Below are 14,617 nucleotides of genomic sequence, written 5' to 3' on the forward strand. Positions count from 1 at the left end.
AAATATCAGAAACTATTTTGAAAATCTATACTCCAATAAAATAGAGAATCATGATGAGATCAACAAATTTCTAGAGATATACAGAGCTACCCAAATTGAAACAAAAGACATAGAAAATATAAATAGATTTATTTCAAGCAATGAAATTGAAGATGCTATCAAAAGCCAAGAAAGAAAGAAAGAAAGAAAGAAAGAAAGAAAGAAAGAAAGAAAGAAAGAAAGAAAGAAAGAAAGAAAGGCCCAGGACAAGATGTATTCTGAGTTGAGTTGTACCAGGCCTTCAAAATAGAACTGAAACTAATACTCCTCAAATTATTTCATGAAATAGAAAAGGGAGGGACCCTTCTGAACTCATTCTATGAAGCTAGTATCACCCTGATACCAAAACCAGACAAAGACACATCAAGGAAAAAAAACTTCAGATCCAGATCAATGTCCTTCATGAACATAGATGCAAAAATGCTTAATAAAATACTGGCAAATCACATCAAAAACATTTAAAATATAGCACATGATCAAGTGGGATTCATTCTGTGTATACAAGGTTGGTTCAACATATAGAAATCAATAAATGTAATTCATCATATCAATAAACTTAAAAACAAGAACCACATGATTATTTCAATAGATGCAGAAAAAGCATTTGACAAAATTCAACATCTATTCATGTTCAAAACACTAGAAAAACTAGGAATAGTAGGAACAGACCTCAACATTGTAAAAGCTGTATATGCTAAATATAAGGCCTACATCATTCTAAATGGAGAAAAATTGAAAGCATTCCCTCTACTAACTGGAAAAAGACAAGGATGCCCTCTTTCACCGCTTCTATTCAACATAGTCCTAGAAACCTTAGCCAGAATAATTAGACAAAAGAAAGAAATTAAAGGGATATAAATAGGAAAAGAAGAACTCAAACTATCCTTATTTTCCAAAAACATGATTCTATATTTAGAAGACCCAAAAACTCCACCAAAAAGCTTTTTTAACTCATAAACAAATTCAGCAAAATAGCAAGAAATAAAATTAACACCCATAAATCAAACACATTCCTATACACCAATGACAAATCAACTGAAAGAGAAATCAGGAAAACTATTCCATTCACAATAGCCTCAAACAAAAAAAGAAATAAAATACTTGGAAATCAATTTAACAAAAGAGGTGAAAGACCTCTACAATGCAAACTATACAGCACTAAAGAAACAAATTGAAGAAGACGTTAGAAAATGGAAAGACCTCCCAAGTTCTCAGATAGGCAGAATTAACATTGTCAAAATGGCCATATTACCAAAAGCACTATGCAGATTTAATGCAATTCCCATGAAAATTCCAATTACATTCTTCATAGAAATAGAAAAAGCAGTCCTGAAATTTATTTGGAAAAATAAGAGACCCAGAGTAACCAAAGCAATCTTTATGGAGAAAAATGAAGCAGGAGGCATCACAATACCAGACCTTAAATTATACTATAGAGCTATAGTCACAGAAACAGCATGGTATTGGCACAAAAATGGAATTGAAGACCAATGAAACAGAATGCAAGATACAGAGACATTCCCAAAAAAATACAGTCATCTAATACTAGACAAAGGTACCATAAACATACATTGGAGAAAAGGTAGCCTCTTCAATAAATTGTGCTGGGAAAACTGGAAATACATATGTAGTAGATTGAAATTGAACCCCTAATATCTCACCCTGCCCAAAACTCAACTCAAAATGGATCAAGGTCCTAGTAGTCATTAAACCAGAGACCCTACACATACTAGAAGTAAAAGCAAGCTCAACTGTCCATTATATTGGCTCAGGAAAAGACTTCCTCAATAAGACTCCTAAAGCATAAGAACTAAAATCAAGAATCAATAAATGGGGTGGCATCAAACTAAAAAGCTTCATACAGAAAAGGTAATAAGAACATGAAGAAAGAGCCTACAGAATGGGAGAAAATCTTCACCACCTGCACCTCAGACAGAGCATTAATCTCCAGGATATACAAAGAACGATGACCCGCTTCTTAAAAGCCCCCTTGCAGAAGTGCACAGTTCTTCTACTCACACTCCACTGACAAGAATTAGTTACATTGTTTGGTAGAAGTTAGTGATGAGCCCTGAAATGCATAGAGAGGTCACAGGTTTACTTTAAGTTACTCTTAAAGAGTTTTCTTGAAGTTACTGCCAAGGTCGATGAGTAAACGATTTGTAGCAGATAACCCAGGAAAAAATATTGGTACACAAACCTGGAGGATAAACTAACAAAAGTAGAAGAGATAAAGGGGGGGCAGGATACCTCAAGAGAGAAGGATTTATGGGACTAATAAAGTCAAGATCAAACTAGAAGTTATAGCACCAGGTGTCGCTTACTATCTTAGAAAGGGAGATTCTTTAGAGGTTCAGGCTCAGTAAGGTGACCAGTCACTGACTCCAGTACCCACATTAACATAGGCTTGACTTGTAGAGGAAGCCACCACCCTAACAGGGTGGACACCATGGCAGTTCCAGAGAGAACCAATTAGGGTCAAAAACTCCACTGCCCGGTGTGCAGGAGGGGTGCTGAAGGAGGACCCAAATCCTCAAGACAACTTCAAAACAGCCGTAAATTTGGAGACAGCATGTTCCTTTGTTGTTTTCTCACTCTGTCTCTGCTTGAGCCTTACTTTGTTTTTACTTTATTTTCATCTCACTGCCACTCTGGTATCATTTATAACAAAGCTCTCTTGCATGACTTTTGGTGTCTGGCTTGAAATTTTCTTTTATATATGAACACAAGAATGGAGGTTTGGAGTTTCATCTCCCTGCTTTCCTGTGATAACATGGTCACATCTGGACAGATTAAAAGAAGGCTGGAAAATAAACCTTGTTCCTGTTGGGACAGGCATAATTCCACATTGTGGAGAAGGAAGCAAATTTCTGGTTAAGAGCTAGCTATGTGCATGTATGATTACTAACATGGTAATCTTATTATTGCTCTTTACCGATTTTCTCCCACTCTAACACAAGCTCCATAAAAGCAGGGCTTTCCCTCCTCCACTGGAGAATCCCCAGTTGTTATGACATCTGAGCTGAGCTTTGAAGGCATTATGTAGGTTCAGAGCTTAGAGAGAAGCAGGTCATGCCAGGGGTGGGTGGCAGGAAGTGTCGGGTATGATCTGCTCTGAGAGCTGCTCTAGTCTGGTCTGACTGGAAAGAGGAGATGAGGCAGGGCCAGGGCACATCAGGAGCCCAAATGCAGGCCCAGAACAGGCAGGACTCTCCTCACCATAAGGAGTTGAACTCAATCTTTACATATCAAAAAACCCAAAAATCCACTCTTCCACAAAACAAATAAAAGCATATGCCCTACAAAATCTGAACACAAATGTACTATTTGTGGAAACAACTGAAATGAATGAATGGACATCAATGAATGGACATTTGATAAACAAAATCCACACAATGAGACATTATTCAGCCACAAAAAGGAATAAAGTACTAATACACACTACAACATGAAGGAATCGCGAGAACATTATGCTAGTACAAGAAACCAGACACCAAAGGTCACATATTGCATGCTTACATTTATATAAAATGTGAAGAGTAGGCAAATCCATAGAAGAAGTAGCTTAGTGGTTGCTAGGGGCTGTGGGGAAGAAATAAATGCCGCTGGATACGGGTTACTTTGGAGGGTGGGGATGATGGAAATGTTCTGGAATTAGATAGTTGCACAACTCTGAATATAACAAAAATAACAACTTTGTGGTATGTGCGTATGAAGCTGTCATATGAAAGTCTATCCTTAAGCCAGTGAGAAAGCACAGAAGGGCTCTTTGAGCAGGAACCTGGGTGGAAAAAGTTAGAAATCAGAAGGGGGGACTGGTCATCTCAACGAGACATAACCAGGAGCTGAACCAAAGCAGTGGCAGCTGGGATGGATAGAAGGGTGGACTTAGAGATGAGCACGAGGTGGCGGCAAGGGGACCCAGGAATGATTTGGTGATGGCTGCAAGTGGTGATTGTTTCAAATAAGTGTTGAACTGAGCTGGAAAGTGGCTGAAGGGAAAAAATCTCCAGGTGAGTTAACACTGGGTCAAAGGATGGAAAAAATGTTGAAGGCACAGAACCAGTTTAGCCACTCTGCCTGCAACACCACATATACTAAGCTGCACAAGTTCCAGGCCTGCTTCTAATTCCATTTCATGCCATTGAGGAGCTGTGAGATGGGCCATGCTGCTGGCTCTGGGATTCCCCTCCAGGGGAATCAGCACCAATTTCCCAAGTTCTCCCTGCCCATCACAGCAGCACAGGGCCAGCCCTGCCAATCTGGCTTACACAGTGCAGGCTGCTGGCTGTTGGCTGCTGGCTGCTGGCTGCTGGCTGCTGGTCGCTGGCTTTGGGCCTCCCTGACTTTGGGTCATTTTTTTAAAAATGTTAATAAATAAGTGTGCACATTGGAAAGCCATTTTCCTATCCTTGGAATGTCTCCCACTGAAGCAGAAGGTGATGTTTTGTGAGTCAGTAGATCACTTGCCAAATTTGAAGTCCTGTCTTATACCAAACTCTACAACTCAACTGGGTTTTGCTATCCCTTACTGCAGGCCGGGATATACAGAATGGGTAGGAATACAGTCCCTGTTCTTAAGAAATTCACAGGCTTGTGGGAGAGAATGAGTGGGAAGCAGCTGAGTTAAACTTATAGAAATGCAATGAGAGTCAGGCACTTTGCATCCAGCCGGGAGTGGGGAAGAGGCTTCCCATCTGGACTTGCTCCAGGATCTGGGGGACTTGGGGCTGATCTTGTATCATGGTGTAACTTTTCCTAGGAGGGAAATCACAATGGGCCCTGCTGAAGTGGGAGCCAGGATATCGGAAACAGCCCAAACTAGGTAGACTTCAGGTAAAATCCCCAGGCTGGAGAACAGGAAAGTCCAGCATAGGGACTCTGAAGGTCCCCAAAAGAAGCTTCTTAGGGTGCTAGTATGTTTAAAAATTAAAACAAAATCCTAGGCCTGCTATGATAAATAGGCTTATTTTTTATAATTTTTTCAAGAGCACAAAAATGCTCCACCTTGCATTTCCTATGTACAAGAGTTACATCTGTGTGATCTCACTTATTTTTCTTAATAAGACTTTGATTAATTAGAACACGTTGTTTATGCCCAAAACTCAAGCTCAAATGGATTAAATAACTTGTCCCAAATCACCCAAATAGAAAACTAACAGGATTTGAAGCAGTTCTTTAGCTAAAGCTTTATTCTTATTATTCTAAAGTGGTTTAAAAATAGGGAGCTATACTTGCCTAGCACATGTAAGACCCTGGGTTCAAATCCCAGTACTGCAAAAAAAATAAAATAAAAATATGTGTGTGTTATTTTTATTTATTTATTTATTTTTTTACAGCTCTAACTGTAGAACTGTAAGGTCACAGTTTGTGCCAAGACAACTCCTAAAAGCATCTCTTAACTCACTTAGCTACAAACCATCCCTGGTTGCTTCTGAGACTGTCCTGCATCAGTTAGAAGGTGAATGAGACACAGAGTTTCATTGACGAGGGGTAAAGTTGACAAGATTTCTACCTGATCAAAATCCAACAAGGCCAGCCTCTGAGTCTTGAGTGGCAGGAGGTCAACTGACCCAGATCTTTCGTTGGGGTCATCTGGTATGATGGAGTATGAGCCTAACCCACAGGAGCTTCAGAGGACCAGCTCTGCTGCCTCAAAGCCTTATCTTCCTTGTAGCTTGAGGACAACAATGTCTACTGGAATCACATTCTCACCATAAGGAGATTCCCAGAGCTGCCCTATCGAAGCGCTGCAGTGGATTGCCTCCATGTCACATTCACAGAAACATCCCTTTTAATCTGCGCACAGAAGATGACTTCATGCTCTTTTACTGCTAGACTTAAATCCCCAAACAGGATGTCTTTTCCCTCAGAAACTCCAGAGTGACTTCTGAGTCTTCCATGATGCCCTAGAAAGGGCGCATGTCATGTGAGAATCATTTCATCCTACAGTATGGAAGGGTGGTGTTGAAATAGTGACTTTGGTGCACCCTGGCCAAGTGCTCATCTTCAGCCTGCCCTGCAGACTCTGTGCACTGTTCTCTGTGCAAGTGGCATTTGATTCACTGAAATGCAACAGCTTGAAAAGCCCACAGGGGAGAACAGAGACCAGGAAGATCAACCACAGGAAAAAGGCTTATGGTGTTACAGGCCCAACCCCTGCTCTCAGAAAGGGTCTTCCTGATACCCACTTGGGCAAATCATACCCTATCCTTTAAAGATGAAAAAGCTGCAGGAGAAAGCAAACTTCAGCCCCTCTGTGTACTCCCCACCAGACAGGAGTGCACAACTGAGACGTCTTGTGCTGTCATTTAACCATGGGATCCCTTACTCCACTCTTGGCAATGAGGAAAGCAGGTGACACTGAGTTGCATTAAACTGCCATTCGGTCTTTTATTCCTCCGACTATATAAACCCAGCTCTTTGCACATTCCCTAGGTCTCCTGCATTGTTCAGGAGACTCAGAAAGCAAGTATCTGAGCTCCAAGGAAAGAAACAGGCCAGTGTCTGTCATCTTAAGAGAAATAAAGTAGTGATTGTCAATTGCAGAGTCTCACTTATCAGGAGGAAATGCTAATCTGACCTTCCGGACTTAAGGCATCTGTCTCTTTTTTTTCTCCCAGGGGAAGAGTTTTGCTTTTAAAAATAGGTCTTGATACAGCAGGAGACAAATTCTAGATCTCAGGACAAGATGGACTGAAAAGGCAGTGTTCACATGCAGGAGAGTTTCCTGCCTTAGAATCTCAGGATCACAGATTATGCCATTGTGAGCAGTTTGGCTGGGTTTGAAAAACTCTACCGAGCAACCTGCCAAGGAGATCTAGATTTCATTTTCCCTGGTGCTTTGGGACCCAAAGGTCATGGCCCTGACCTGTTTTGTAACCCCTCTAGGGTGGCTCTAATCTTAGCACAATGGGCTTCCTTGGATCAAGGTGACCTCCCTCCCCCAATGTTTTTCTTGTCTGTGGATTGGCACTCCCCTGCCGCCCGCCTTACCCAACCCCTCTTATCTGCTCCCAAGCCACTGGCAAGCAAACGTCCTTCTGGACACAGCTAACCACTCTGTCAGTCCTAGATCATGGAGATTGTTCTCATCAATTATATTTTGGGTCTGTGGAGCTCATTTCTCCTGTGACACATTTATATCCCTGATTTCACCTTCCTGAATTCCCCCCCCCCCAAGGGACATACTGTTTGGTCATTTAATCCTTTGGCCCCCACAGTGTCAGTTTTCTTGTCTCTAAAGTGAGGCAGCATGACTAGATGAACATTTTTTATGGACCAGCTCAAGGAAATACAGCCAGTCAGAGGAGGATCAGATGACAGCAACTCTTGCATTTGGAAAAGGTGCTTCCAAACCAACTTCCAGAATGATCCTCAACTTCATTCTGCTTTAAGTTTTGGGAAAGAAATATGAATGTTGTCGAAATCAAAATCAAAAAGTTCTTGTGTCAACCTTACCTCCCCCAAAAAAGTAAATAAGGCCAGGAGGTTATGAAGGAAGGGTTGTCATTTTTGATTACCTGATAGTAACTCTCACAAAAGACTGTCAGACCACAAGCTTGCAGAGACCAACACACCTTATACAAAAAGTACCTCTCCAGGGACATCTGCCTAGTACCTATCTAGCCTCAGACTGATGCCCTTCTTGCTATTAATCACTGTAGTCAAGGATTATTGTTTCAAAGTATCTGACAGAATTCTCCTTATTTTTGTCTTTAAAAACTTCCCCTTGGGGCTGGGGTTGTGACGCATGGTAGAACATTCGCCTAGCATGTGCGGGGCCCTGGGTTCGATCCTCAGCACCACATATCAATAAAGGTATTGTGTGCAACTATAACTAATAAATTTTAAAAAACTTTCCCTTGCCTCAACTTTCTAGAATATGCACATAGTTTATTGTGACATGCATATTCCCATTGCAAGCCCAGCTATTTCCCAAATAAATATCAGTATTCTTTGGAGACTGAAACTCTTCCCCACTCCCCTTTAGGTTGACAATTTCCTTTTCTTCAAATCTACTTACCTCCCTGAAACCTCACTGGGTAACTCATCCTGTTTCCCAAATTCCGTCTAGATGCGGAGTTATCCCAGGAACTTCTTTACACTCCCACTTTCCTAAGCAGGAGCAAGCCCCTCGCTCAGAATCCCTTCCCAAATGGCTGGTAACTCTCTGCTGCTCCCTTCCCCACCCAGGGCTCCAGGTCCTCCTTCCTGCAGCTCCAAGGCTCACCGTCAAGACACCCTTGACAAACAGCAGTCACATTCTGGACCTGCCCCTCCCAGGCCTCTTCTTGGCTAGGTGGGGGCTTCCTTTGGCTCAGATTTACAGCCAAGCTCTGATGCTTCTGGTTCCAGAACAGGCTTTGGCTGTGAGCCTAGGACAACAGGTCACACACCTCTTGGGAGCACATGGAACTGGGCCCTTTCCATGTGATATATGAAACCCCAAGTAGGAATATAATCCTGTTCTGTGACATCGACCAGCAAAGGCAAGCCCAGCAGCAGGAGGGCAGAGCCAGCCCCCCAGGGCAGAATGGACTGTCACATTACTCACAGGAGAGTCTGCTGAGTTGCCCAATAACAGATGATCAGGACCCTGACTTCTTCTATGGGTCATCCAAATCAGGGCCCATGATTTTGTCTCGTATAACTTCTACTGCATCGCACGTACACACTCGCGCGGATACATACACACACACAGGCACACGCACGCACGCACACACGCATGCACATGTGGGCACACCTGTGCATGTAAAAGCAGGTGCACATACACATACACACAAGTGCTTATACAGTATTTGTCTACAGTGAGACTAAGAAAATTTTTCTGACTCTGGTGTCTTTGAGTCCTAGAAAAGGACATTAAAATTGCACTAGGATCAAGGTCCATCTCTTTCCCCACTACCACTCAGGATATCTAAAGTTCTACCATTAGGGATGCATTCCTTGTGGCCCTGAAATTCTCTTAGTCTTCTCCTGTCAATTGTAAGTAGCTGGGAAAGGGATTGTGGCGGACCTCAGCACTAGTGTGGGCCCTTGGTCAATTTCATATGCTGTGGCAGGATGGGAAAGGCAAAACAGTAAAGATCTGCATGAGAAGAGTGGCCCAGTGAGGTTGGGACAAGGCCAGCAAGCACCCCACAGGCACTGTGGCATGCCAGCCTGCTGGGGCTGTGGAAGAGGTGGGAATTTTGGTGGTTCGTTCAGTGGGTATGGCCTGAGTGTGAACATGTGCCCAGCACAACAGTAGTCACTTGGGATCTGGTGGCCAGCCAAGCCAGAGAAGCTAAGATCGCTGCCCTTGTGAAGCTTATGATCCAGTTACAGGAAGCTGAGGAGACGTTACCCCAAAAATTATGCTAATGGACATTTTATTGCAAACTACACAAGCATTTCATTCCAAACCAAGTACACTTAAGGAAAGTTCCTCAAGTACATAGCATTGATGAGCCAACCTAGATTGGGGGGTCAGGAGTGAGAAAGCCTTTTCAAACAAGTGGTACTTGAGCTGATTCCAGGGAAGTAGAATTAACTAGAAAAACAGAACAGAAAAGGCATTCTAGGCAAAGAGAACTACAAGTACAAAGGCCTGACGGTGGAAAGCAGCCACCTTTATTGCCATTGTGGATTGTCATATTCCTTGACCTTCAGTAAACTTTGAACTTGAAGGAAAATGTTCTCTTCTAAAAATGTGCTTCCCTTTCCCTTTCCCCTTCCACTTACTCTTGCACGTAATACCAAGCCGCCCAGAGAAGGTGAGCTGTTCAGGAGAAAACCTTAAAAAAAACAAAACTGGCAGACAGCAGCTATGACAGCCATTTCCTGTTCAGTGTCTCTCACCACCAGCATTCTTAGCCAAATAAATTAACACAGGAAAACATTTTGGATATGGGTGTGGAAGGAACACACAACCAAAAAAACAAGAAAAATTCCATCTGTTTTTCAGGGGAGAGAGGCAAGTTTGAGGAAGGGAGGATTAGCCTCACCAGAGGAATGTGAGGCCCAGAGAGAGAAGGGATTTGTCAGTGGTGGGATTGGGGCTTCAGCCAGTCTCGTGGCCTTTGTCTGTGTTCTCTGGTCTCATTAGACCAGATCTGCTGCTTTCTTCTATCAGACAAGGAGCAGTGTGGTTAGACCTGCCCTCAGCAGCCACAGTAAGTGGCGCTTCCTTTTACCTTGGATGTAGGAGCCCAGCCCAGTGTTCTTGTGATTTGAAGAAGAGAAAGAGCACCAAACACTTTTCATATTCTATATTTCATTTTGGCTCTGATCTTAGGAGAAGAGACTCACACCCCCACTTTACAAATGAAAAAGCAGAGCTGCTAAGAGGTTTAAAAATCCTGTCCAGGGGCTGGGGTTATGGCTCAGTGGTTTTGTGCTTGCCTAGCATGTGTGAGGCACTGGGTTCAAGACTCAGCACCACATAAATAAATACATAAAAGGCATTGTGTCCATCCACATCTTAAAAAAAAATTGTTTTAAATCCTGTCCAAGGTACTGTGTGTGGTCAAGCTGAGATTTGAAGCTGGTCTGACGTGAAGGCCCATCAGACAAGGAACAATGGGTTCTCCATGTCTCCCCCTCCCCCATCCCACCCCTAGAGGGATATTTCTGTGGAGAAACTTCCTCAGTGTCCCCAATCTTGACTGATGACCATCACCACTTCTGGCCCCTCCACTCAGATGAGCCTTCTCACACCTGGGGGTAGGCAGGATGTAGCTCACTTCAACATGATGTGGGTGGTTCCTGTTGGTTCCTCTGCCCCAGTCCAGAGGCTGGCAGGCCTGTGATTATTTGGGCTACACTAGATCCTCTTACTTGTATGAAGTGTTTTTTTGTTTTGCTTTAGCTATTCCTCCTAGAAGTTAGAAAATTCCCAGTCAAAAACATGTCAGCTTTGTCTGCGTAATATCCAGTCTCATTCTGTTCCCAAAAGCCTGCTGGCTGACATTCTCCAGGTAGCAATTGAACGGTTTGCAAGAGCCATCCTCTTGGAGAAGGTGGGGTACAATAGATCCCATAACAATGAGGTTACCTGGGATAGCACTTCCCATGGGGTGTTCCAAGGAACGCCAAAATGCTGTGGATTATTGACAGCTTTCCAAAAAGAAGGAAGGAAGGAAGGAAGGAAGGAAGGAAGGAAGGAAGGAAGGAAGGAAGGAAGGAAGGAAGGAAAGACAAAAGCTAGGTCTCTTAGCTGCAGGACACTTCGAAGTTTCAATGTGCCAAGGAAAAGATGACTAGATGCCCTCCAATACCCATTCTCTTCATCTTTCTTAAATAATGGATTTCTCGAATTTTAGCTAAGCAAATAACTGCTCAGCTGAAACTCCTCCCCAGCCTCCCCCACAGCTTGGAATGACCATTTGATTAAGATTTGAACACAGGGATGTGAGCAGAAGTGACTGTGCCTTCTACTCATGTCGTTGAAAGAAACAGGCCTGAGCTTGACTTGATTTTCCTCCTTTCTGATTGCTGGGCTGTAAATGTGATAAGATCAGGAGCAGTCACTTTGGATAAGAAAGCCACCCTCCCAACACTGTACCACTCATTTCGGGAATGCTAAAGAGAAAGAAACTTCCCTCTTTTTCAAGCCACCCTGTTTGGTTCTCTGATCCAGCAACTTAGACTGACTCCTAAGTAACTTATACAATAATATGCATTATAAATCTCTAAGTGGAACATGTAGCATACAGCATTTTCAAGTATATGACCTTAATACCTTAATAACTTAATCCTTATTTTTCTAAACAGGTTAGGGTTATAATCCTTGAAACACATCTTGAGAAACTCTAAAACACTTTTTTTTTTTTTTTGGCATTCCCAGAACCCCAAGCTGTGACTCAGTCCACAGCCCACTTGTCCCTAAGTCATTATCCAACAGGGGTTTATGGAGCACAAACTGCCCTTCCCACACACTTATAAAAAGAATCCATTTCCTTTCCTTATAAAACTTCACACACTACACTTCTAACTTTGGGAATCCAGATCCCAGGAGCCCATACAGAAAGAGCTGCCAAATGAAGTTAGATCTTCAGTTCCAAAAGAGGCCAGTAATAAAAGTTACAGTGAAAATAATAGCCACTTGTGTCCTGATTGAAAAAATATATATATATCCAAAGTGAATCAAGGCTCTGATGCATGAACAAGTGCCAGATCCAGGTAACAGAAAAATCAAGCTTAGAAAACAACTCAAGGGTTCATTTGATTTTTTTAAAAAGATCCCACAACTAATATTATACTTAATGAAAAAGACTGAAAGAAAGCTTATTCTCTTAGACCAGGGACAAAATGAGAATGGTGTCCTCTCACCATTTCTTTTCAACATTATACTGGAAGTTCTAAACAAGAGGTTAGCATTCAGCATATGCGAGAAGAAGTAAAACATTTCTATTTGCAAGTAATACAGAATTATACACACATAAACTATTAGATATAATTAACAAGTACAGCAAGGTTTCAAGACACAAGATCAATATCAAAAATCAATGGTATTTCCATATGCTGGCAATGAAAACCTAGAAATAAAATAAGAAAAACATTCTATTTACAATAGCATCGAAATGAATAAAATACTTATAAAGAAATTTAGTGAAAGGCAGGCAAAATTTGTACTGTGAAAACTACAAAATAGGATCAAAAGAAATTAAAGAAAATAAATTTAAAGATATTTTGTGTTTAAAAACTGCCAAGAAGACTAACGTCATTAAGAGGTCAACTCTCCCCAGAGCAATCTATAGATTCAACACTATCTGCAAAACTCTCATCTGCCTTTTTTTTTTTTTTTGCAGAAATTAACAAGGTAATACTAAAATTTAAAGGAATGCAAGGGACCCATACCAGCCAAAATAAGGATACAATTCACACATTTGAATTTCAAACTTACTATAAAGCTGTAATAATCAAGACTATGTAGTAATACAATAAGGATAGTTATGTGGATCAGTGGAATGAAACTGATGATACATTTTAAAAAACTATATATTTATGGCTAATTGATTTTCCACAAGGATACCAACACAATTCAACGGGAAAAAAAATTGACTTTTCAATAATAGTGCTATTTTGTGACAACTGGATATTCACACACAAAAGAATGAAGTTGGACTCCTATGTCCTACATCACATACTAAAATTAACTCAAAGTATGTCACTGACATAAATGTTAAAAGCTAAAACTATTCTTTCAGGAGTAAAATTCTTAAAAGAAAGCACACTGGTAACTCTGTAATCTTAGATTAGACAACAATGTCTTAGCTATGACATCAATATCACAAGAAACAACAGAAAAAATAAATTGGGTTTCTTCAAAATATAAAACTTTTAAGCTTCAAAGGACAAAAAAAGTGAATAGACAATACACAAAATTGAAGAAAATATCTGTAAATCATATACCCAATAAGGAGCTTGTATCCAGAATACATTGAAATTCCTGTAACTTGACATAAAAAACAGAGTCCAATGTTTTAAAACAGACAAAGGATTTGAATAGATATGTCTCCAAAGAGATATGACAATGGCCAATAAACACAGAGACATCTTTTGTCATGAAAAATGCAAAACAAAGTAAATACAAAACAAAGCTACAATGAGGTACTACTTCACACTCACTAGGATGGCTATATTCAAAAAGAGAGAATTAACAAGTGTTGATGAGAATGTGGAGAAGTTGAAATCTGCATGCAACCCAATGGGAATGTGCAGCTGCTTTGAAAACGTTTGGTAATTTCTCAAAAAGTTAAACATACAATTAACACATGACCCAGGAATTCCATTTCTAATGATACACTCAAGAGAAATGACAAGGCCAGGCATGGTGGTGCATGCCTGTATTCTCAGTGACTCAGGAGGCTGAGGCAGGATGATCACAAGCTCAAAGCCAGCCTCAACAATTTAGTGAGGGGCCTACACAACTTAGCAAGACTCTGTCTCAAAATAAAAAATTTTAAAAGGGCTGGGAATGAAGCTCAGTGGTTAAATGTCCCTGGGTTCAACCCTAGTACCAAAAAGAAAGAGAAATGACAACATACATTCATACAAATACTTTCATATGTGTATGCATTAGCCAAAAAGTGGAACTAATTCAAATGTCTGTTAACCAATGGATTCATAAACAAAAGGTGGCATATCCACACAAGGGTATATTATTTGACCATAGAAGGGATTAAAGTACTGATTCATGCTACAACATAAATGAACCTTAAAAATATTATGCTAAGAGAAAGAAACTAGATACAAAACATCATGTACTTAATTTATATGAAATTCCAGACTATATAAATCCATAGAGGCAGAGATTTAGATAGTGGTGATGTTTGCAATATCTTTGAATATACTGAAACCCATTGAATTGCATGTTACAAAATGGGAATTATCTCTGTGTTAGCACTGTGTCACTGTGACCAAAATGATAAGAACAACTGATAAGAACAACTTAGAGGAGGAAAAGTTTATTAGGGGCTCACAGTTTCAAAGGTTTAGTCCATGGTCAGTAACTCCCCTGCTTTGGGCCCAAGGTGAGGCAGAACATCATGGTGCAAGGACACCAGCAGCAGAAGGACAGAGAGGGAAGGGG

The sequence above is a fragment of the Spermophilus citellus genome (assembly GCF_964194105.1).
Source record: "Spermophilus citellus genome assembly, chromosome: 1".
Classification (NCBI taxonomy): Eukaryota; Metazoa; Chordata; class Mammalia; order Rodentia; family Sciuridae; genus Spermophilus; species Spermophilus citellus.